Raw genomic sequence first — 21,870 nt, 5'->3', positions numbered from 1 at the left:
CTGTAGAGAGAGTCAACTGCACTCCATCCAGTGTTGGTGGTACGAACTCGCTGATCTTCCTTTTCCTGGTAAAGAGCACCAGCTCTGTCTTAGCCGGATTCACACCCAGACCATTGTTGTGAGCCCAGCGTGAGAGTTTAGCAAGTGCCCTTTGCATTAAATCAGATAATGTGGTTAAGAATTTCCCGCTAATCAGGATTACCACATCATCCGCATAGGCAACTACCTTTGTTCCTAGATTTTCGAATTCCATGAGTATCCCATTTATCACCAGTAGCCAGAGCAAGGGGGTAAGACTCCCCCTTGAGGTGTGCCCCTGGTGACAGATCTCCTAATAGAGCTCTCCCCAATATTAGAATTGATAAGTCTGCTTCTAAGCATGCTATCAATCCATTCTATCAAGATAGAGGGGACACCCAGAGATTCTAGAGCGAGATGAATGGATTCGAGCTTCACGTTATTAAAAGCACCCTCTATGTCCAGAAAGGCAGCCAGGGTGAAGTTCGAATCCCCATTATTCTTCTCTATATAACCTACGACACAATGTAGCGCTGTTTCTGTTGATTTACCTTTAATATAAGCATGTTGCGAATTGCTTATAAGGTCACTGCTGAAGAAAGTTCTAATTTCTAAGTCTAACAACCTTTCCAAAGTCTTTAAGAGAAAGGAGGAAAGACTAATCGGCCTATAGTCTTTAGGCAGCGAGTGACTTGGTTTCCCAGCTTTGGGAATATAGGTCACTGTCACCTCTTTCCATAGTGCCGGAATGTGCGATAGTAGTAAACATGCCTTAAAAATCTTCTGAAGGATGGTTATCAGCGCAGCCGGTGCATTCTGAAGCATCGCTGGAATGACACCATCAGGTCCAGGCGACTTATATGGATGAAAAGTACTTATCGCCCATGAGATTTTGGGATAGCTTATTAATCTGTTGACAAGAGCCACCTCCTCGGGCGTGCGGTTCCTGCTTTCATACACACCCGGTGCACTCGAGCTGGCATCCTCACTCCCAGGGAAGTGTGTTCCTGTCAGCAGATCTAAAGTCTCCAGAGCGGAGTTAGTCCAGGTGCCGTCATCCCGTTTGATGCTCCCGAAGGGTTTTGGGTCCTTCGAGATCACCTTACGGAATCTTGCCGCTGCATTAACCCCTTCTATCGACTCACTGAAGCTTTTCCACGAGTCCCTTTTAGCTTTCCTGATTTCACTCTTATACCGATTGAAACTCTCTTTATAGAGGTTCCAGTCGGTATCAGACTTTGTTCTGTTAGCTTTATTATATGCTTTCCTACAACTTTTCCTAAGCTTAGCCAGCTCCTTATTCCACCAAACTGGTTGTGTTCTCCTACCAGGATAAGTTAATGGGCAGGACTTCTCATAGCAACACAGGAGAACACGCGTGAGATCTTCAACTTGGCCATCTATTTCCTCCGTTGTACGTGGTTCGGGGAACTCGCACAACCTCGGGGAAACAAGGGAGCTGTAGATTTCCCAGCTTGTTCTCCTTGGATTCCTATGAGGTGGTTGCCTTTTACCTCCATAATGCACTCGAAAGTGTATCGCCCTGTGATCTGAAAAAGAACACTCATTCGATACTCTCCAGTCCATTATGGAAGTATCTTCCATATTTGTAAGAGTGATGTCTAAGACCTCCTCCCTTACCCTATTATGAAAGGTGGCAGTGTCACCCTTGTTGCATACTCTCAGATTATTAACTAAAATAAAATCGAATATGGACTCACCCCTCGTATTGGTATCTCTGCTTCCCCAGTGAAAGTGGTGAGCATTTGCATCACAGCCCATCACCAATCTGCAACTGCCCGCCGTCTCCTCCACAAGTTTGCGCACCAATTCGCTAGGTGGGTCGGGTGCCTCATACGGCATATAGACTGAGGCCAAGACTAAAGCCCTACCGGTAACCTCGTCCAGTCTCACCACAGTCGTATCACCATCAATGTAATTGTAGAATTGAATAAGATTTAAACTTTTTCTAGCTACAATACAAGTTCTTACTTTATCTCCATTATTCGCGTGGAATAGTGAAAAGTGCTTATTGTTTAGCCCAGAAACCCTATTTTTATATAAATAGGGTTCCTGGACCAAAGCAATATCCACAGCAGAGTCTGTGAGGGAGAGAAGGAGTTCAGCAGCTGCTGCCTTACAGTGGTGCAGATTAATCTGACCCGAGAACCGGAACCGAAGTCCACCGGAACCGAAGTACCGCACTCCCCCACAGTCTCTGATGTACTCAGCACTTTCACTGTCTATGGTGAAACGCATCACCATGCCGTCTCTCTCCCTGAAGCGCTTCAAAAGCCTCCAGCCGTCTACCGAAAGACCTCTGTTTTGCTTCCGCAACATCTTAACTACTCCCTCTGCTTCAGAGTCAGGAGGCGGCACCCACGTAGTGGCCACAATCCTCCTGGGAATCTCCTCAACAGGGACAGCAGCTGGCTTACAGCCTTCCCAGAGGTTACCAGAATCCCCTATTAGTTGGATGAGGAAGTCTCTTGACTCCTCATCCTGACAATAGAGAATTCTGATTCCCCTTTGGATGACTGCTCTGCCGAAGCCGGTCTTGCTGGCGTCAACCTCATCAGAGGTGATAGCCTCTCTCAACAGGCGTTCCACTGCAATCCAGTGCGAATCGCTGATCCTCCCATCCAGATCAGCCTTGTCAATTATCGCCACCCGGAGATTCTCCGGGGCGATCACGCCTTACCGATTTACTGACATCGGGGCCTTGTCCTTGGAAGACCGTGGGTATGACTTACCTGGGTCGGCTTTACGAGCCTTCCCAGGTTGAGCCCCCTCAGACCTCCCCTGACCGGTCGTCCCATGTGAGAGAGTTCCCATGTGGTTGCTCGGACGACGATCCACCACCCTCTTAGCAACAGGGTGCGGATCCTCAGAAGATCGGACCCTCTTGACGCAATCCTGCGCAGATGTCTTCGAGTATCCGCTCTGTTTTGAGGTCGATGGTCCGTCATCCGCTGCAACCCCATGGCCACTCCCACTGCCAGCACCTCTCTTTACATCAGAAGAATGAGCTCCAGTAGGTGTCGACGACCTTACAGTTGTCTGTTGTCCAGTCAACTGTAAGTTCGTCGCCCCTACTGGATCTACACCCTTCTTTACCCCGGCGGGTTCAGTGGCAGACACTGGCAAGACAGTCGGCATAGGCGGTACCTTTGACGGTTGTCTAACTGGTGGCTGCACTTTACCCTGCACCAACTTCGAAACGGAAGGGATCACACCAGTGTTTCCCTTACGCTCCGTCGTCTTCGGGGCCAGTGGAGCCGACCTGTCTAATCCTGCCGCGGACGTCGCAGACGCTCGCAAGGGATTAGAGCAGATTGACAGCACTGGTTTTGTGGTTCTTCCCATAGAGGTTGCCTTTTTCTCAGCCGCTTAGCTGGAAACTGCAGCCTCCACAGGGGTCGGGATCTGGTCAATTGGCAGTGAGATCCTTTCAAAGTGAGGGTATTTCTTTTCAAAACGCCTCACAAATCTGATCTTCAGGCCAATTTCCCTAAATTCCGACGGGGTCACCTCGGATGGGTCCTTGCCAATAAATCTACGACAGTAGTAGATGGCTCTCCGGTAGTTATACCTGTCCTTCTTCTGCCGAGATTTATTGGCTTTGGTAGAGGGAGACATGGGGGAGGCCGTCGACGTATCCTCCTCCACAGCATCCTCAACCAAGGCGTCTTGCCTGTTCAGGGTTGGTTTGTCGGAACCGACCGACAGTTTAGCCCCTGAAGGAGAGGGAGCCTCGACCGTTAGGTTAGAGCTCTCCAAAGCACGAGAGAGAGTAGCGGTGGATGATTGAGATGGGATAATTGTAATATCCATCTCATCATCCTCCCAACTCTCCCAGTCCCATGGAGGGGGGCTCTCCTGACTGAGTCGGAGACTCTCACTGTCCCCCAGGAGCTCGAGCAATTCCCTGCTCTGTTTATTGATGGCGTCGTTCACACTGTCCACTGTCGGTTTGTTGACGTCCCCGCCCAGGGGTTGGGTGTTCGCATGAGGTGCGGCATTGTCCGGGTTCGAAGCAAGGGTCGGTAATGTTGGTGGTTCGGGATTGTTGTTGTTTGGGTTTTTGTTAATAATTGATTTTTCCATGAGAAATTGACGGTAATGGGGGAGCTGAGTACAGCCATGGCATAGCCCTCCACTACCATGACTGGGGCACTAACTACTCGCTGAGGTGCCCAGGTATCAAGCGAGGCTCCGTTCGAATACAGTTGGTACCCTAACTGCAAACCTTTGGAACACCGATGAGCACGAGGTCGCATAACACCCCGGTGTTAGGGGATCTCACCATTATTTTGGTAGGAGATCGCTACCAAATATGTGTCACTCAGTCCAGAGATGCACTATGAGTTTCTAGTGCAACGTGTTGGTGTGTGACAGAGAGTGGATAACCTTTGGTCAATCACAACCTCCCAGTTCAACACTACAAGAAGTTAAATGAGAGTGTTGTGACGTCTAGCCCCCGCATCGCGCCAAGATTGTTATCCCCGCGGGGGGAAGCTCTAAAACCTTACGACATCAGTAGCTGGAGCGGACGGTAAGTTTCGAACGGATCAGCCGATTCGGTCCAAAGTTTGACCTTCGTAATATTTTGTCCAAAATTGGTTAAAGATCGAAGGTGAGCCATATCGGTCCACTCCTTCGGGTAACTCCCCCACAAAAGTTTAAAAAATATCACTAAAATGGTACGCTCTATATCTCTAAAACGAGCATGCCGATTTTGTCCAAAGATCTCCAAATATTTTATCCAAATTTAGTTTTTCTTCCAAAATGGTCCATATCGATCTTCTCTTAGGGTACCTTCACACATGCTGAGGGTATTTCTCTGTCGGCAAAGCCGACTGATATTTTTTTACTTGTCTATAAGTCGATCACCTGGTTTCTTGTATAAGGACATCTTCTGGTATTCTTAAAAAAACCTTTCGTCCTCTCTAAGCAGACTTCCAGGTCTTCAATCAAAATTTCGTAAGGTCTTACATAAATAAAATTGTACAGGCGGGTGAGTGCGGTGGCAGGTTTTTGCTGCTGAGTAAGTGGAACCTGTTTTAAATATAGCTTTGAGAAAGAGAGTGTGGACTGTAATTAAAGAAGAGGTTAGAGATCGTTGACACTGGCGATCCACAACAACCTTTAATTGTTGTTAAATAATTTCTCAGAAAGGAGAAATTATTTATTTTGATTATGCAAGAGAAATTAGATTAGGGAATAAGACATAGTTTTTACAAATACTTATAATGATTTATTGATGAGAGAGCTTGTGTGCTTACGGTGTGGATGATTACAAAAGAAGAACTTGTACATTGGGCTTATACCCAGCAAGAAAATTCATTAGTACAAAAAAAATTATGTTTCAATTCAATTGATTTCAGTTACTTAAGTAATTCATATTCATTAAGGGAATCATATTTCAGATATTAATTGTCGATAAAACAGTTCAAATTAACTAGAAATATCTAAGTGTAAACTAGTTTAGACATGCCGCCGGGTCCAACGATGATTATTTTGGAGTGGAGCATAAAACCGTAGCAATAGCCCTTATAGCCTCAGAAAGGATTTGCGGATTTAAAGTTGCTGCATTTGGATTGTTGCTGTTATTATTTTGGCTGGCATTTCGGTTACCAGTTGGCTGGCGATTGGTTTCTCTTGGAGGTGATGATCGTGAGCCTCTGATCTCTGGATAGACGGTGTGTAGCATCGTATGGTGAGGTCTGCCACATCTTCGGCACATGTTGTGAGAACGACAGTCTCGAAACCGGTGGCTTCTTGCCAAGCAGTTGACACAGTATGATTCTTTTAAAACCAAGAGATTCCGTTGCCTTGGAGTCATATCTATGAACTTCGGACAGGATTTGAGGGCGTGAAAACGGTTGCATAGTTTGCACTTATGCACGTTAATTTGTTGATGCTGGGATTGAGATCTGTAATTTTATTAGATTGATTAATATAAGTAGATAGTAATAGTGGGTAGAATTAAGATGTATGATTGTGATACAGATGTTACTTATTGGGAATTTGTATAGTTGTTGGAATCAGAGATTGGTAGATAGCACAATTTAACGATTGGCCGAGTTACTATTCCGGTTGCTACTTTTACATCGGCTACACGTACGCTTCCATCAGAACCGACATGAGTTTTTGCAATTCTACCAAGATTCCATTCATATGGAGGTAGCATGTCGTCAATTACAATCACCAAATCATCAACCTTAAGGTTATGGGATTTGGTTTTCCATTTATATCGTTTTTGAAGGGATTTGAGATAATCTTCTTTCCATCGAATTATAAAATTTTGGTGAAGAGCCTTCAATTTTGACCATCGATTAATAAGAGATATTTTCTGGGATGGTAATTCAGGGAATGCCATTAGTGGTGAGCCTCTTAAGAAATGTCCGGGTGTCAAAGCAGTTATGTCTGCAGGATCCTCGGAGATTGCGGAAATGGGACGAGAATTTAAAATGCCTTCAATTCGAGCGAGTAATGTTGAGAACTCTTCAAAAGTTAATTTATGGGCGCCGCATATCTTCTTAAAATGGAGTTTAAAACTCTTGACGGCAGCTTCCCATAAGCCGCCCATATGGGGTGCGTGTGGGGGAATAAATTTCCATTCAAAACCATGAGCTGCGTATTTTTGAGTCACTTGAGTGGATGCAATCTTTAAAAACGTGGAAAATTCTTTAAGTAGTGACCTGCTTGCTCCCAAGAAATTACGTCCATTATCAGACACTACCCGGCAGGGGAGTCCCCGCCTACCTATGAAACGAGTAAATGCCGCTTCAAATGCTGCTGAGGATAAATCTGAGCATGGCTCGAGGTGTATTGCCTTTGTTGAAAAACAGACAAATACACTTATGTATCCTTTTATTATTGGGCTGTTGCGAAGTGCGGAACTTTTTAATTCAATTGGGCCAGCAAAATCGACCCCGGTAATGGAGAAGGGAGGTGATAAAGAACACCTTTCAGTAGGTAATGGAGCCATGATTTGAGAACTGCATTTTTGTTTGTACAAAATACAAGTTTTACAACTGTGAATTATACTTTTTACTCTGGGCTTCAGGCGGGATATGTAAAATTCGGTTTGAGTGAATCTGCACATGAGATTACACTCTGCGTGCCCCAAAAAGTTGTGCAAATGAACAAGATAGAGGTGACAGAATCGAGAGTTACCAGGAAGGATGATTGGGTGACGTTCTTTGTATGGAAGATTCGAATCAGAGAGTCTTCCGTTTATTCTCATAATGTTGTCGGTGTCCAAAAATGGGTTTAGAGAGCATAGATTGCTTTTGTTCGAGATCGGTTTAGAATTCAATAAAGATTCATATTCGTGTTGATGATATTTTCCCTGGGCAAGGGAAATTAAACGTGATTTAACAAATTGAACTTCAGAAAGCATTCAATCTGTTTTATTAAATCTCGAAGCGTTTTGGGTTCTTTTGAGAGAGTTATTAAAAAATCGAAATACGTAGGAAAGAACTCGTAGAGCTCGAGTGTACGACCAAAACCGCAACAAAATATCGTCTTCTTGAGTAACTGTGTGAAGTGTTTCTATTTTTCTTGTTTCAATGGGAACCACTAGTGGGTTTTTCTTGGGCCAAAAGGATTCTGGTTTACTTAGCCAGGAAGGTCCAGACCACCATAATGAGTTGCACGAGAGATCTTTAGTATTGGAACCTCGGGTGCCTAAATCGGCAGGGTTTTCACAAGTGGAGACGTATTTCCATGTTGCTTTAGGAGCCAGCTCCATAATTTGAGAAGTACGGTTTGCAACATACGTTTCCCATGACATGGGAGGTTTTGAGAGCCATCCAAGAACAATTGATGAGTCAGACCACAGCGTTATGGAGGAGTAATCATATTCGAATTTGCTGATAACATAGTTAATTAACTTGGCGAGAAGAAGCGCTCCATTGAGTTCTAGTTTTGGAAGAGAAACAACCTTTAAGGGAGCCACTTTGCTCTTAGCAGTAAAGAGATTGGAGAATGTTGTCGAGGTTGACGTTTGAGAGCGAATATATACACATGCACAATATGCTGATTTTGATGCATCACAAAATCCGTGTATTTGTATGTTGCTAGTGGGAACGTACTGTATCCATCTGGGAATTTTTATTGTTTCAATATGAGCTATATCGGAGAGAAAATCATTCCATTCTTGAATACAATCGAGATTGATTTGTTCATCCCAATGTGAGCCTTGCAACCACAGTCGTTGCATTAACATTTTTGCTTTTATAATTATGGGAGTTATCCAACCCGCTGGGTCGAATAACTTTGCTACAGTTGAAAGCACTTTACGCTTTGTAATTATTAATTGGTTTTCAATGGGAAGCAGAGAGTAAGAAAATGTGTCTTCTAGGGCATTCCATTTAATACCAAGAGTTTTTGTGGAACTTTTTTCCGCAAATCTCAAAAGATCTAAATCATACACGTCATCGGGAGGCAAATGAGAAAGTAATTCAGAGTTATTGGCTATAATTTTTTTGAGTGGGAATCCAGCGGATTTTAGAACAGATATTAACTGTTGTTGAGAGTTGATGGTTTCATTTATAGAAATACCACCAGTGAGAATGTCATCAACATAGGTTTCATTGCGTAATATTTTAGCAACATTTGGGAACGAGCTTTCAGAATCGTTTGCGAGTTGTAATAGAGTTCTTATGGCCAAAAATGGTGCACAATTCACACCAAATGTGACAGTATTTAATTCATAATCTTTAATAGGGCTTTTTGAGTCTTTTTGGAATAAAATTCTTTGATATTTTCTATCATCGGGATGTATCTTAATTTGTCGATACATTTTTTGTATGTCGCCACAGTAAACATATTTGTACTTTCTCCAATTGAGAATTGTTGATATGAGATCTGTTTGGAGTGTGGGACCTGTGTAGAGTACGTCATTTAGAGAGTAACCAGACTTTGACTTTCGAGATGCATTGAATACTACTCTTACTTTCGTCGATTTGTGATCGGGACGCACAACGGCGTGATGTGGGAGGTAAAACGAATAAAATTTACCTTGATCACATATTTCTTGAGACGACGTTTCATCCATATGGTTAAGAGACAGATATTCGTTTAAAACTGCATTGTATTCATGCTGGAGGTTTGGGTCTTTAGCTAATGATTTTTCTAATCGAGTATATTGACCAAGGGAGAGGAATCGAGAGGAGCCTAGAGAAATATTTTCTGGAAAATCTTTTTTAAATGGGAGTCGTACAACGTATCGACCATTTGAATCACGAGTTGTTGTATTTGAGTAGAATTCTTCGCAATAAATATCAGAAGGAGCAGAGCGAGCCATTGTTGGGACTTCTTCCGTTTCCCAGAATTTACGCAGAATGACACTAAGGGTTTCGTCTTCGGAAGGGACAACATTAGTAGAGAAGGACTGAACAGTTTCTACTGCCATAGGTCCGCTGAGAACCCAACCAAAAATCGTATTGTATGCAGAAGTAGTACCACAAATATTCTTCTTCATACCATCTAAGTTTATGAACCTTTCGGAATCATTGCCTAGTATCAGATCTATGTTTGACGACGTATTGAAATTGGGATCGGCTAAGTCAATTTTTTGAAGTTCTAGAGAGTTCGGTTTTTCGAACGACGCTGATGGCAATTTCTTAGTTACCTTGGGGAGAACGATCGCACTAACAGAACATCGTGTGTTGTATCGTTTTGAGTAGAGTACAAGGTCGCATTCCTTGTCAGCTCTCTGGGTTATACCACCAATGCCACCAATTTCGAATGAAGCTTTCCTGTAGGGAATTCTGAGCATGTTTCTCACTTTCTCTGAAAGAAAAGTTCTCTGAGAACCTGAGTCAAGTAGTGCTCTGACTGCAAAAAGCTCTCCATTATACTCAATTTCTTCTAACGCAGTTCTTAACAAAATAGTTTCATTATTGTGGGATACGTTTGCATGGATTTTGGAATGTGTTTGTCTGGAAGTAGTGGGAGAGGAAATATCTTCCTTAATTGCTTTATTGTTTGAGTAAAATGTGGTTGTACTGTTCGAGTGTTTATTGTTGTCACCATTAGATGTGTCTTCATTGGCTTGATCTAAATGCAAAAGTGTATGGTGACGTTTTTTACAGCGAAGGCAACTACTTTTGCTTTTACATTTACTCTTATAGTGAGCGTCAGAGAGGCAGTTGTTACACATTTTGTGTTTAAAAACAAAATCAATACGCTTTTGCGTGTTGAATTTACGGAAATCTGAACATGTTCGAATACTATGATCATTATCACATACTGGGCATGATTGATGATTGAGTTTTTCTTGAGAAGTATACGTTTGAGTTTTATAAGAAGGTTGAGCAGGAGAGAATGAGGGGAAACTGTTACGTTCTTTTGTATACTTTATACTAGAGATTCTTTCAACCACTTCAATTCGATTTAACAAGAATTCATCTAATTGTGACCAACTGGGAAGTTCCCTATGCGATTTTAAGGACTGTTCCCAATGGGCAATAGTTTCTTCGGGAAGCTTTGTGGATATCAAATATATTAAAATGGGATCCCAACTGTCTACTTTTACATCAAGGGACTTTAAAGTGCAGAGACAATCATTGACAGTGGAATGTATTTTTTGCAATGACGAGCTATTTTCTCTCTTTTCTACGACCATATTGAATAGTATCTGTAGTTGGTTATCTACAAGCACTCGCTTATTCTCGAATCGAGTCTTCAGCGCATCCCAAGCCAAGCTAAAGTTGTCGTCACAAAGGGGGTATCTTTTCACTATAGCTCCCGCGCAACCCTTGGTTTTATTTCGCAAATAATAGAGCTTTTGCGCTGGAGTGAGCTGTGAGTGGGTTGCGTAAACAGCCGTGAACATGTCAAGAAAAGATGGCCATTCTTCGTAGCTACCCGTGAATACCTCAGTGTCGCATGGTGGGACTTTTATGGATACATTAGAGCTATTACAAACTTGAGTATTGGGAGAATTATGGGGGGCTCTACTATTTTCAGAAATTTTTAAAACATCTGCAATTTGGGATCGAGTCTCATAATAAGCTTCAGAGGCAACATTGAAGTTTAGTTTGGCATTCTCTCTAAAGTCTTTGGTGTTAGCGGATTCGGAGGACAACATCAGATTTTCATAATCTGTTTGTAGTTGCTGGTATCTCCTTTCCAAATCGTCTAATTTTATTCTCAATACAGAATCTGTTTGATCTGTAACGTCCGTTGCGCCGAACGCAGTACAAAAATTGATCACATGATCACAACGAAATATGAACTTGTCGTGAATGGGAGAGGGTTTAGTTGACGAACTTTCTCTTACCGTGACGTTCTCACTGTTTGGCTCAGTCATCTTGCTACAAATTCGTTCGAAATATTCAAATGTTGTTTCTATTGAGTTGAGTGATTGAGTTTGTCGTATCTAAGTTCAACTTGAGCAGAGAAACAAACAACTTATTGGTTTGTATAAATTGTTGTTGCAATGTTACGTTTTCACTAAGTGTGTATAACTCAAGCAAAGTTTGGTATGGTTCGTACACGTTTCTCTAGAAACTATGACATTGAATGAGTATGAAGGAATGAGATGAAGTAATAAGCTCTGATTTGGAGTGTAGAGATTTGAGGTTAATTGGGAACCTTGTATAAATTGTAGCGACCAATTGAAGTGTGAACCACTATGTTTATTGTGGACTAAGTCCAAACAAAATTAACAGAAGTAAGATGACAAGTGTTTGTAGGAAATAAGGGATGTTGATTATTTTGAAAACTTGCGAAATCCGTTTAAAGGAAAAGAACGAATTATAGCCACATCAAACGATTTACACGCTTATTGGTAGCTTATTATGTAGAAAAAAATCTTCAAAAATGTTTTCGTAAACAAAACCCCTGTCAAAGGTTTTCTCCATATATAAAACCCGTCATTCATAAATTAATTAAAGCATTTAGTTTTTCTTTTTTTTTTGTACCTAATCAAGGACCTTCAAACGCCATTCAGTAATTGATTTACAAAGAAAATAAAACCAATCAGACTGACAGACATTCGTATGTCTGTCACCATGGTCATGAATAATTCGTGTGCATAGCACTCATGGTGCTCCACATTCATGTAGAGCAGTTCTGTGGAAAAACAGCAAGACAATGGTCGTCATTACCCCTCCCTCTATTACCCCCAACAACTAGAAAAATAACGTCATCTCAAATTACCGTACTTATCTTCCACTTATCTAAGCATAAGCATCAGCTTCAAGATGTGAACAAGCAAGCCGCCGATAAAAGACAAAATCAGAAAAGTGGTCATGATGACGAAAATAAGCAATAAAGTAAATTACGCAATATTGTGGTTGGTTTGTCGGTTGGTCGGTGGGTCGCTTGGTAACCTGAGTTCAATCACTTGTGACAATTTCATTTGAATTCTTTTTGTGTTGTTGCTGCTGCTGTTGGTTGTTTTTTTTTTTGTTTTGGTAGATTTCAAGAAGAAATCTTATTATCATTTCCCTTCATTTTGCAGGGATAAGCAGTTGCTATTGATACTGTTGCTGCCACTGGCGGTCATCATAAACACCTCAAGCAATGGGACTATCTGTCGCTGCCCCTTTTTATATTCCTTTTTTTCTTTTTCTTCTTCTTCTTCTAAGTGTATAGCTGGTTGCAGTGGCGGCAGTCAACGAGCACGTCTGGACTACTCTGGTCTGTTTGGAAAAGAGTGACATTGTTGCCTCAAATAATGTCGCAAACCTTAGGGATTTCTATTTCTATTAGAGAGATAGAAACTATTGAAAGGATTATTTAGTATTTAGTTCGAAGAAAACAAAGAGAGTGCAACGAGGAGTGTAAATCACAACAATTCGAAACAATCCACCTAGAAACCAACGAAACTATGTGGCAATTTGATAACACAGCCAGCCATGGCAAGAATAAGAATGGGGAAGGATGTCCGTTCATACATCTTAAGTGTAAGCCTCCAGAGGTCCTCGGTGATAAATGTTAACACCCGCTTATTTGTAGTGTTTAGCCTGGTTGTTTTAATGTGTTGTGCACGGCCAAAGGGTAAACGGAGGATAACTGCGGTACTGTCAAATGGCCGATGTACTACATATATTTCATTACACCCTCAGCATTTATGGTAACGAGGGCAGGGACGTAGCCAGGATTTCATTTCGGAGGGGGGGGGGGGCACCTGGCCAAAATTTTAAAAGTTCATGTTAGCGAAAATGTCTTATTTAGTAAAAATGTAAACCTTATTTTAGACTTATTTTACTGATGAAATATTTTTCATTACTACTTTTTAATTGAAATGGTGTAAGGCTTCTTGGCCAATTTTATCTTGTTTTTAGAACATGTTTGACTATGCGTCAGAGTTAATATATGGTCAAAACATTGAATATATTAATAATTCCATATATTTTTGGGCGTAGCATTTATCAAATAACTCACAACTACAGTGAATGTTATGAAATTCAGTGATATCACTTCGGTAAGACCAAAAGAAAGAGAATATAATCGGAAAACCTTAGAAATATCATAACATTTAATTTTCAAATATCTTAACATTATAGTTTTCAAAAATATGCAAAAATCCGTGATAAGTAGACACAAAGAATTTCTGAAGGCCGAGTACTAATGCTGAGCAATAGTCTATCCATCAAGAAATTTTAGCAGCTTCGAAATGTTCTGCAAAAATCTCGCTCAGAAAATTTTAGGTACGGCTCTTATTGACAACTAATCGATTTTGTCGATTTTCGTGGTCGTTTTGTGCATTTACCCTGTTTTTGTTCAGAAAACTACTATATTTTGGTTTTTGTCTATTCGTTACAGAACATACAAAAACACAAAACACAGTTTGTTCTGAGCAAACAGGTGTAAATGTCAAAAATGACTATGAAAACGCGACAAAATCGATTAGTTGTCAATGAGAGCCGTACCTAAAATTTTCTCAGCGACATTTTTGCAGAACATTTCGAAGCTGAAAAAATGTCATCTTGTGGTACTTTTATAGCGGCTCTTAAAATAAAGGACGAAAAGGACATTGAAGGAAGCGAGTTAGAAGGTCGAAGTGCTCTACGAAAATAATTTTCATTCGATTTGACTGAAGACACGTCATCTCAAAAATAAGCTAAATCAACAGTAAACAAAGATATAACGCTATTCCAGATGGCTTACAGGGTCTCTAGCAAAAACTTCATCACGCCATAACGCGGAAGTTCGACTCAAGGCGGGTCTGTCCTTCGGGGTTCTTAATATACTCACCAAGGCCTTTCTTCCCCAAGAGGAATTTTCCGTGCCCCAGACTTTGACCTCCATTTTGTTGCACAGTGTTTTTTGCAACAGGTGTTCTCGGGGCCCCTATTACTACAGTACAAGTTTTTCAGAGGCAAGTCTATACTTTAATAGAAAATGGCCTGAAAGCTGTAATGAACACCTAAGGCAATCATGTGTAGTGACTAGTGCGCACGACAACTTTCGAACAGGATACTGCGTTGGTCCAAACTTTGTTTATGCAACATTTCAGCGAGCCTTATATATACATAGTTCGAAGATGGTGCTTTGCGGTCTACTTCTTCTGGTATTTTCCCCCCAAATTTCACGAATTTTAGCTAAAGTGGTATGCGCGAGTTTTCTTGAACGGAGCAACAGATTTGGTCCAAACTTTGAATTTAGTAATATTTTTTCCAAACTTAGTTTTTGCTCGAAAATGGGACATACACAAACAAACCTCCAAAATAGTTGTTTAAGTGCAGTTTAAGGTCTATTTAAAGATCTTTAGAAATTTTTGCTGAAGGTATTCCTTGTGTTTGGGTGCCAACGTGGTGCAATGGTATGCACACCCGCCTTGCACGCTGAAGGTCGTGGGTTCGATTCCCCGGCCAGTCAACATCAAAATTTTCAACGGTGGCAAAATACCCCTCAGTAATGTTGGCGACATTTCCTGAGTATTTCAGCCATGTAAAACTTCTCTACAAAGTGGTGTCTTAAGACACGCCGTTCGGATTCGGCGATAAACAGTAGGTCCCATATCATTGAGCTAATATGAATTCTGATAGTCTCCTAATACATACGATGTTATTTTACATCGTTAACCCTCCGTCATGCACATGTTCCAATAGTCACGTACGTAGCGCATGTATCTGGCCAGATACAGCATGTATTTCAGTACATTTATACGAAAAATATGCTATTTTAGTGATAATATTATATTCTTGTATTGTTATCACGCCAGTCAGATATATATTTTCACTTTTTTTGTTCTTAGTACATGCTTAACCCGTGTAAAAAATATGAGAAATAAAACAAGAAAAGTTGTATTTTTGTGTTTACTAGTAATGTCAAAAAAATAACAAGAATTGGTATAAAGTTCATTTCAATTAAATTTAGTGGTTATAAAGTAAGTTTTAATTAATTCTTAATTAAAAAAGTCTCACAAAGCTTCAGGTAAGCAACTAAAACATGTATAACCTGATTTCGAATGTTGTAGGCATACCGGGTTGGAGCAAAATGTGTGTGTATCTGGTCAGATACATGCGCTACGTATACGATGTATATATGAAAAAATCTACATAAATTTAGATTGCTGTTGTTTTTTTAAAGTGTTTTTTCATAAAACGATACCTTACAATATTTGTAGAGGGTACCTGGAGACTCAAACCCTTAGCTAAATCAGATATATATTTAAATCGCAGTTGAATTCGTAAAATATCTGGCCAGATACATGTGCATGACGGAGGGTTAATGTATATCTCATGAATGTGCTTCATACAGCATCCTAGAAATTGGAGTCTAAAGACCAAAATTTGATGCGTGAATTTTCCTAAAAAACGTATTTTTTGAGTGGAAAATTTACAAGTGTCATTGAATTTCCTTTAAAGCCCGCGTGAATTTAGTTTTTTTACGCGCTAAAACCTAAACTAAAACCGCGGATATAGATACCTTGAAAATAGGAAAATCAACAAAAAATATATATTGACAAATCCGCGTACTAAACCGCGATTTTCTTTAAAATTGTTTACGTAAATGGAATCTTTTATACGCGATTATACTATTTGCGAAAACGAGTGTCATAAATTACAGGGATACGCGATCAATATAGTTATCTTACGCAAAATAGAATGTGGATGCACATCCGCGGTTCTTGAAGAATCTATTTAAAATAAGTGTATATTGACGTATTTTTGGTGGGTGCTAATGAAACCGGATGCGCATCAAAATCGTGTGCACATTGCGCGACTTTTGCCCACTTTAACGTATTTGACATTGTGAGATGCAACTGGCGGCACACATTGGCCGCTGAGTGAAACATCGAAATATGCATAAATATTGAAAGAGATTGATTCGCTGTATCCAAAAACGGATGCGCATCAACTGATTTTAACTAATTCGCGAATAATAGGTTTTTTAATTTCCACATTTTTTTAATGATTGTAATTTCAATATTACTCTTAATTTCCTATCCTTATAAGTTATCACAGTAAGCAAATAAACTTTCACCATGGTAACCCATACTTGTTGATAAAGATTTAGCAGTACACATTAATTATTGTATGATATTTTACCGAACTAGTTAAGTTTCAAATTTTTTTTTCCCCAAATATTTTTTTCTAATTTTTCGAATCAAACCAAAAAATATATTTGCAACAATATTTTCCAACAATAAGTTTTTCTCTTTTGTTGTTGCTATAATATGCAATTTATGTACCCAATCTCTATAAATTTGGTTTCATATTTTTCTACGCTTTGTCTAGATTCCGCAGATATTTTTTAATTTATTTTCTGGGGGTTTGTACGAATTTTGAGACAGGATAATTTGGATTTACTTCAATATTTGTTTATTATTTGTTGATTTTCCGCGAAAATAATAATAAATTAAGTAAATATTTAAACATATACGAATAGATATGGAATGCTGTTAACGATTTAAGCATACATTTTCTCATAACATCAAATAAGACATTTTTAAATATTTGTTCTTTTTATGAGAATAAAAACCGCTATGAATTTTGGGCGCATCGGCCAGTCTTGTGAACGCGAACAGATTTGAAACCAGAATTTTTTCTTTAAACTCTGTACCAAAATTGTATATGTGCTCGCAAATTTTTTTTGTATTTTTTTCAAATGGAATTGCAAAGGAATTTTGGTTTTTACCATATACTAGGCTGTAACTCTGTTATCTGAGCACGTACATCAATACAATTGGCATCTATGGAAAGGTCGTGGGATCGTCTTTCAAAAATAACTCACATGGGCAGAATATGCCTACCAGGAATAAAGATATAAGATATATATTAAATTTTTCCAATTTTCACACAAAAGTTTCGGTCAATTTCACCCACTAAAAACCATCTGATCATCATATAAAACTGCAAGCATCTTTTCTGTTATAAGCTCGCACCTTATTTAAAATTTCGCGCTGATCGGACTATGATTGCGACCTACAGAACAGATACAAATTCGTATAAAAAATTTGTTTTTGGTCCATTTCACCCTCTAAATATTTCACGATCATCAACAACAACAATGGCGACCTATTCTGATGTGAAACCGACCTCCATACCAAATTTCGTAACAATCGGTCGATAATTGCGGTCTGGAGTTTCATTACAATTTATAATGGACAGACGGACCCACGAATGGACACACATCGCTATATTGCTTTATCTCGTCGAGATATGAACAAGTAAAAAAGCGTTAAGTTCGGCCGGGCCGAAGTTTTCATACCTTCCACCATAAAATATTCTGAACTAAAATGGAATAATTAGTTTTCATTCCTGTCCCCAACTTTAAGTGGGTACGTTAAAATGTCAGATAATGTACATAAAATGCTTCATTCGGGAGGCCCTTTTTTATGGTGCCTATATCTAACTATGTATGTTGACAATTTATGGTGGGCGAGAAATTGGGAGGTACCGTTATATAGGGGTTATAATAAAACATGGACCTATGTTGACAGTTTTTGATGGGAGCCTTTAATGTCAAATAACTTCTAATTCGGTTAAAAATTGTAGCTAGAATCCTGAAAATACCGAAAATCGGTACATAACGTGGGAACTTCAAATGTCATTAACAGCTACTTCGGAGGTATGTGGGCTATACGAAAATATGAACTTAAATGAACAATTTTTGTTGCAGAATTTTTGTTGGCTTTTAAATTTCAAATTACAGAAAGTTCATCCAAAAAATAAAGTTAAGGTACGGAAAATCGGGAGGTTTGTTTTGGGGCTATACCAAAACATGGACCTACTTTCATAATTATTTAGAATATAAGTTTTTTGGTCACTAAGAACCCTAAATATCAAATTATAGCTAATTCGGTCTAGAAATGTGAATTTAAACGTCAAAATACCTGAAATCGAGCGGTAACGTTATATTGGGGCTATTCCAAAACATGGACCTATGCCCACTAGTTATATAAGTTTATTGACATTTAAGAACCCTAAATGTCAATTTATAGCTAAATCGGTCTGAGAATGTAACTAAAACGTCAAAATGCCATAAATCGGGGGTACCGTTATATGGGGGCTATACCAAACGTAGACCTCTGTCCGCACCTTTTGTTATATAAGTTTATTTACACTTAATAACCCTAAATGTCAAATTATAGCTTAATCGACCTGAAAATGTAGCTCAAAATGTCAAAATACCGTAAATCGGGGGGCACCTTTATATGGGGGCTATACCAAAACGTGGACCTATGTCCACAAGTTTTGTTATATAAGTTTATTGACATTTAAGAACCCTAAATGTCAAATTATAGCTACATCGGTCTGAAAATGTAGCTAAAAACGTCAAATTACCGTAAATCGGGGGTACCGTTATATGGGGGCTATACCAAAACGTGGACCGATATAGCCCATCATCGAACTTGACCTGCCTGCAAACAATAGACACATTTTCCCAAAATTTCAGACAATTTTGGTGGAGAGGTGTGGTGACCACTAAGAAGTCCTAATGTCATATGTTCAAATTACAGCTAATTCGGTCAAAACTTGTAGGTAAAAATCTCTAAATACCGAAAATCAGGAGGTACCGTTATATGGGGCTATACCAAAACATGTACCTAGGTTCATACTTTTTTCGAATATAAGTTTTTTGGTCACTAAGAACCCTAAATATCAAATTATAGCAAATTCGGTCTAGAAATGCGACTTAAATCGTCAAAATACCTGAAATCGGGCGGTAACGTTATATGGCGGCTATTCCAAAACGTGGACCTATGTCCACAACTGTTGTTATATAAGTTTATTGACACTTAAGAACCCTAAATGTCACATTATAGATAAATCGGTCTGAAAATGTAGCTAAAAACTTCAAAATACCGTAAATCGGGAGTACCGTTATATGGGGGCTATACCAAAACGTGGACCTATGTCCACAAGTTTTGTTACATAAGTTTAGTGACGCTTAAGAGCCCTAAATGTCAAATTATAGCTAAATCGGTCTGAAAATGTAGCTAAAAACGTCAAAATACCGTAAATCGGGGGGTACCGTTATAAGGGGGGCTACACCAAAAAGTGGACCTATTGTCCACAACTTTTGTTATATAAGTTTATTGACACTTAGGAACCCAAAATGTCAAATTATAGCTACATCGGTCTGAAAATGTAGCTAAAAACGTCAAAATACCGTAAATCGGGGGGTACCGTTATATGGGGGCTATACCAAAACGTTCTATCTCCATTTTTGTGGATGCTAGAGTGATTACCACAGACGGACGGACGGACGTACGTGCACAGACCGACTCAGAATTTTACCCTGATCAAGAATATATACACTCTATAGGGTCGCAAATGAGTATTTCAATGCGTTACAAACGGAAAAACAAACTTAATATACCCTACATATTATGGAGGAGGGTATAAAAATGGTATAGCATTGGGGCTCTGCGACGAATATTTCGCGGTTTTACATGAATTTTTAGCAAAACAAACTTGTAATACCTTTCCCACATTATGGAGTAGGGTGTAATAACCACTTCAAAGCTCAAAAATAATGTGTGTTATAAAAATGCTAGAGCCATAGACATTACATTTCTACAAATTAGTCATGAAAACCTTTAAAAAATATTCTTAAAAATCCTCTATTATGTCAGTGAAACTACCCACAGTTGTGCATTTCCCACTGTGCCTCTGTAAAATAGTCAGCGTGTTGAAAATTTTGGCCAACGGGGTCCAGTGATTGTTTGTTGTTGGTTAGGTTTACTCATGTTATCCTTTATAGCAGTTGCACATCACAGTCCTTTACCAAGCTGGTGGAGTATAAATTGCGAATTTTTCCCTCACAGGTTTGTTTCGCTGTTTACAGCTTGCTGTTGTTGTTTAGGTTTTCCTCTGTCTTTGCTTCTTATTCGGCTTAAGCGGATCTATGTCTGTGTGCGCTTTAATGGCTAGCTATTACAACCAAAAAACGGAAATAAAATGTATGGCAACGTCAACATCATTTAAGTCATTCTCGTTTTTGTGTTTGTAGCATTGCTGTTGCTGCCTTTCCAAGTTGTTGTCATTCTTCCAGCTGTTAATTAGAAGAACTCACGTAAACAAATGAAAAATTTTATGCTTCATTTTGCCTGTAAACACCAGCCATAATCAGGCAGGCAGATAGGCAGGTGGTGTCAGACCACAACCAATAAGGTCCATTAAGAAAAGCTCCTGCTGACCTCTTAACACAACACACAGTGATACTTGTGTAATGACATCTAGAAGTGCTTTAAAACGCCATCTACCAATACAGAAATGCAAGGAAGACAACAATACATAAATGATTCATACAGCTTCTCCTTTTTGTGTGGTCGCCCATGTCTGGAATGCTGGTTAAAATTGGAATTTTAAGATTGCTCAGAGTAATAAAATCTCAGTGTAATGTGGGTTTGGTCTAGATGGACGTATTTGGCCAAAACTTGGTTAGAAAATTGTTATATTGTTTAGGGACCGTCAAAGTTTAATGCTTGATGTTTTTTAAGAATTTTTAGAAGCCTTCATCAGGAGTAGAAACTTAATTTGTTTAAGGGAACATTCCCTCAGAGACAACACAAACAACTTTTGGATTTTTTTATTTAATTTTCGAAAATTTTGAGACTGTGGCAACCTCGGAGCGTCCATGGATTCTCGCTCCATGGAGGGTGTTTAACAACAGTTGTATTGCATTTATGCCTTCCTTCAAATGTTTTGTTATGTTGTTGGTCACATTGCACTATGCTTGATGGCACCAGAAGAACATCATCCCGCCAATTGCATATCCGACAAGCAACGTTGTTATGTTGTCATTGCAACCATACAGTAGCAACAGCAACAACACCACCAACAACAACAGCAATCATCGCATTTACAACGGTAATGAACCTTTAATTAAATTAAGAGCAAACAAAACAGATAAAATTAAATTTAAATGATTGCTTGTTTCTTTTGCTGCCTTTTATCCACGCAGTTCGGCCGGTGAAGAGTGTGTCCCACTGTGTGTGAGTGTTGCTTTTTTGCTTTTACTCTCTCTCTCTCCGTTCGGAAATTAATTTAATTTCTGTCGTCCTTTTTTGTGGTTGTTTTAAAAGTATTTTTTTAATGGACCGGGAGAACAAAGGGATTGTACAAGAATATTTTTCATGGACTATCGGATAAAAACCAGGGCTTCGGAGTGGAGCCATTTTTGGTCAGACTACGACTCCAGTCCAATTTTTTAACGACTCCTACTCTAAATCCGGAGTCGACTCCGAAAATAAATTCCACCACTCAAAATACATTGATTATAATGGTGACACTTAGAGAATTAACCCTAGAAATTGACAAATTAAAGCCATTTCGATTCGTTAATGTGGTAAAATCTTTCAATATACCGAAAATCAGTCGGTTTCGTTCTGTGGGGTTATATCAAAACGTGAAACGGTATAACCCAATATAA

General features: G+C 39.5%; 1 long non-coding RNA gene across 1 annotated transcript in view; it reads right to left on the bottom strand.

Moving 5' to 3' along the window:
• Positions 1 to 5,885: 5,885 nt before the first annotated feature.
• LOC141390484 (uncharacterized) overlaps positions 5,886 to 21,870 on the bottom strand; it is a 310,744-nt gene continuing 294,759 nt past the window's right edge. Inside the window, exon 7 of the long non-coding RNA XR_012409375.1 lies at positions 5,886 to 5,954. This is a non-coding gene — a long non-coding RNA (uncharacterized lncRNA). The remainder of the gene's footprint in view (positions 5,955 to 21,870) is intronic.

Source organism: Musca autumnalis, unplaced genomic scaffold, assembly GCF_047663935.1.
Source record: "Musca autumnalis isolate F117 unplaced genomic scaffold, ASM4766393v1 scaffold_1, whole genome shotgun sequence".
Lineage (NCBI taxonomy): Eukaryota > Metazoa > Arthropoda > Insecta > Diptera > Muscidae > Musca > Musca autumnalis.
This window is presented reverse-complemented; position numbering and strand designations above follow the sequence as displayed.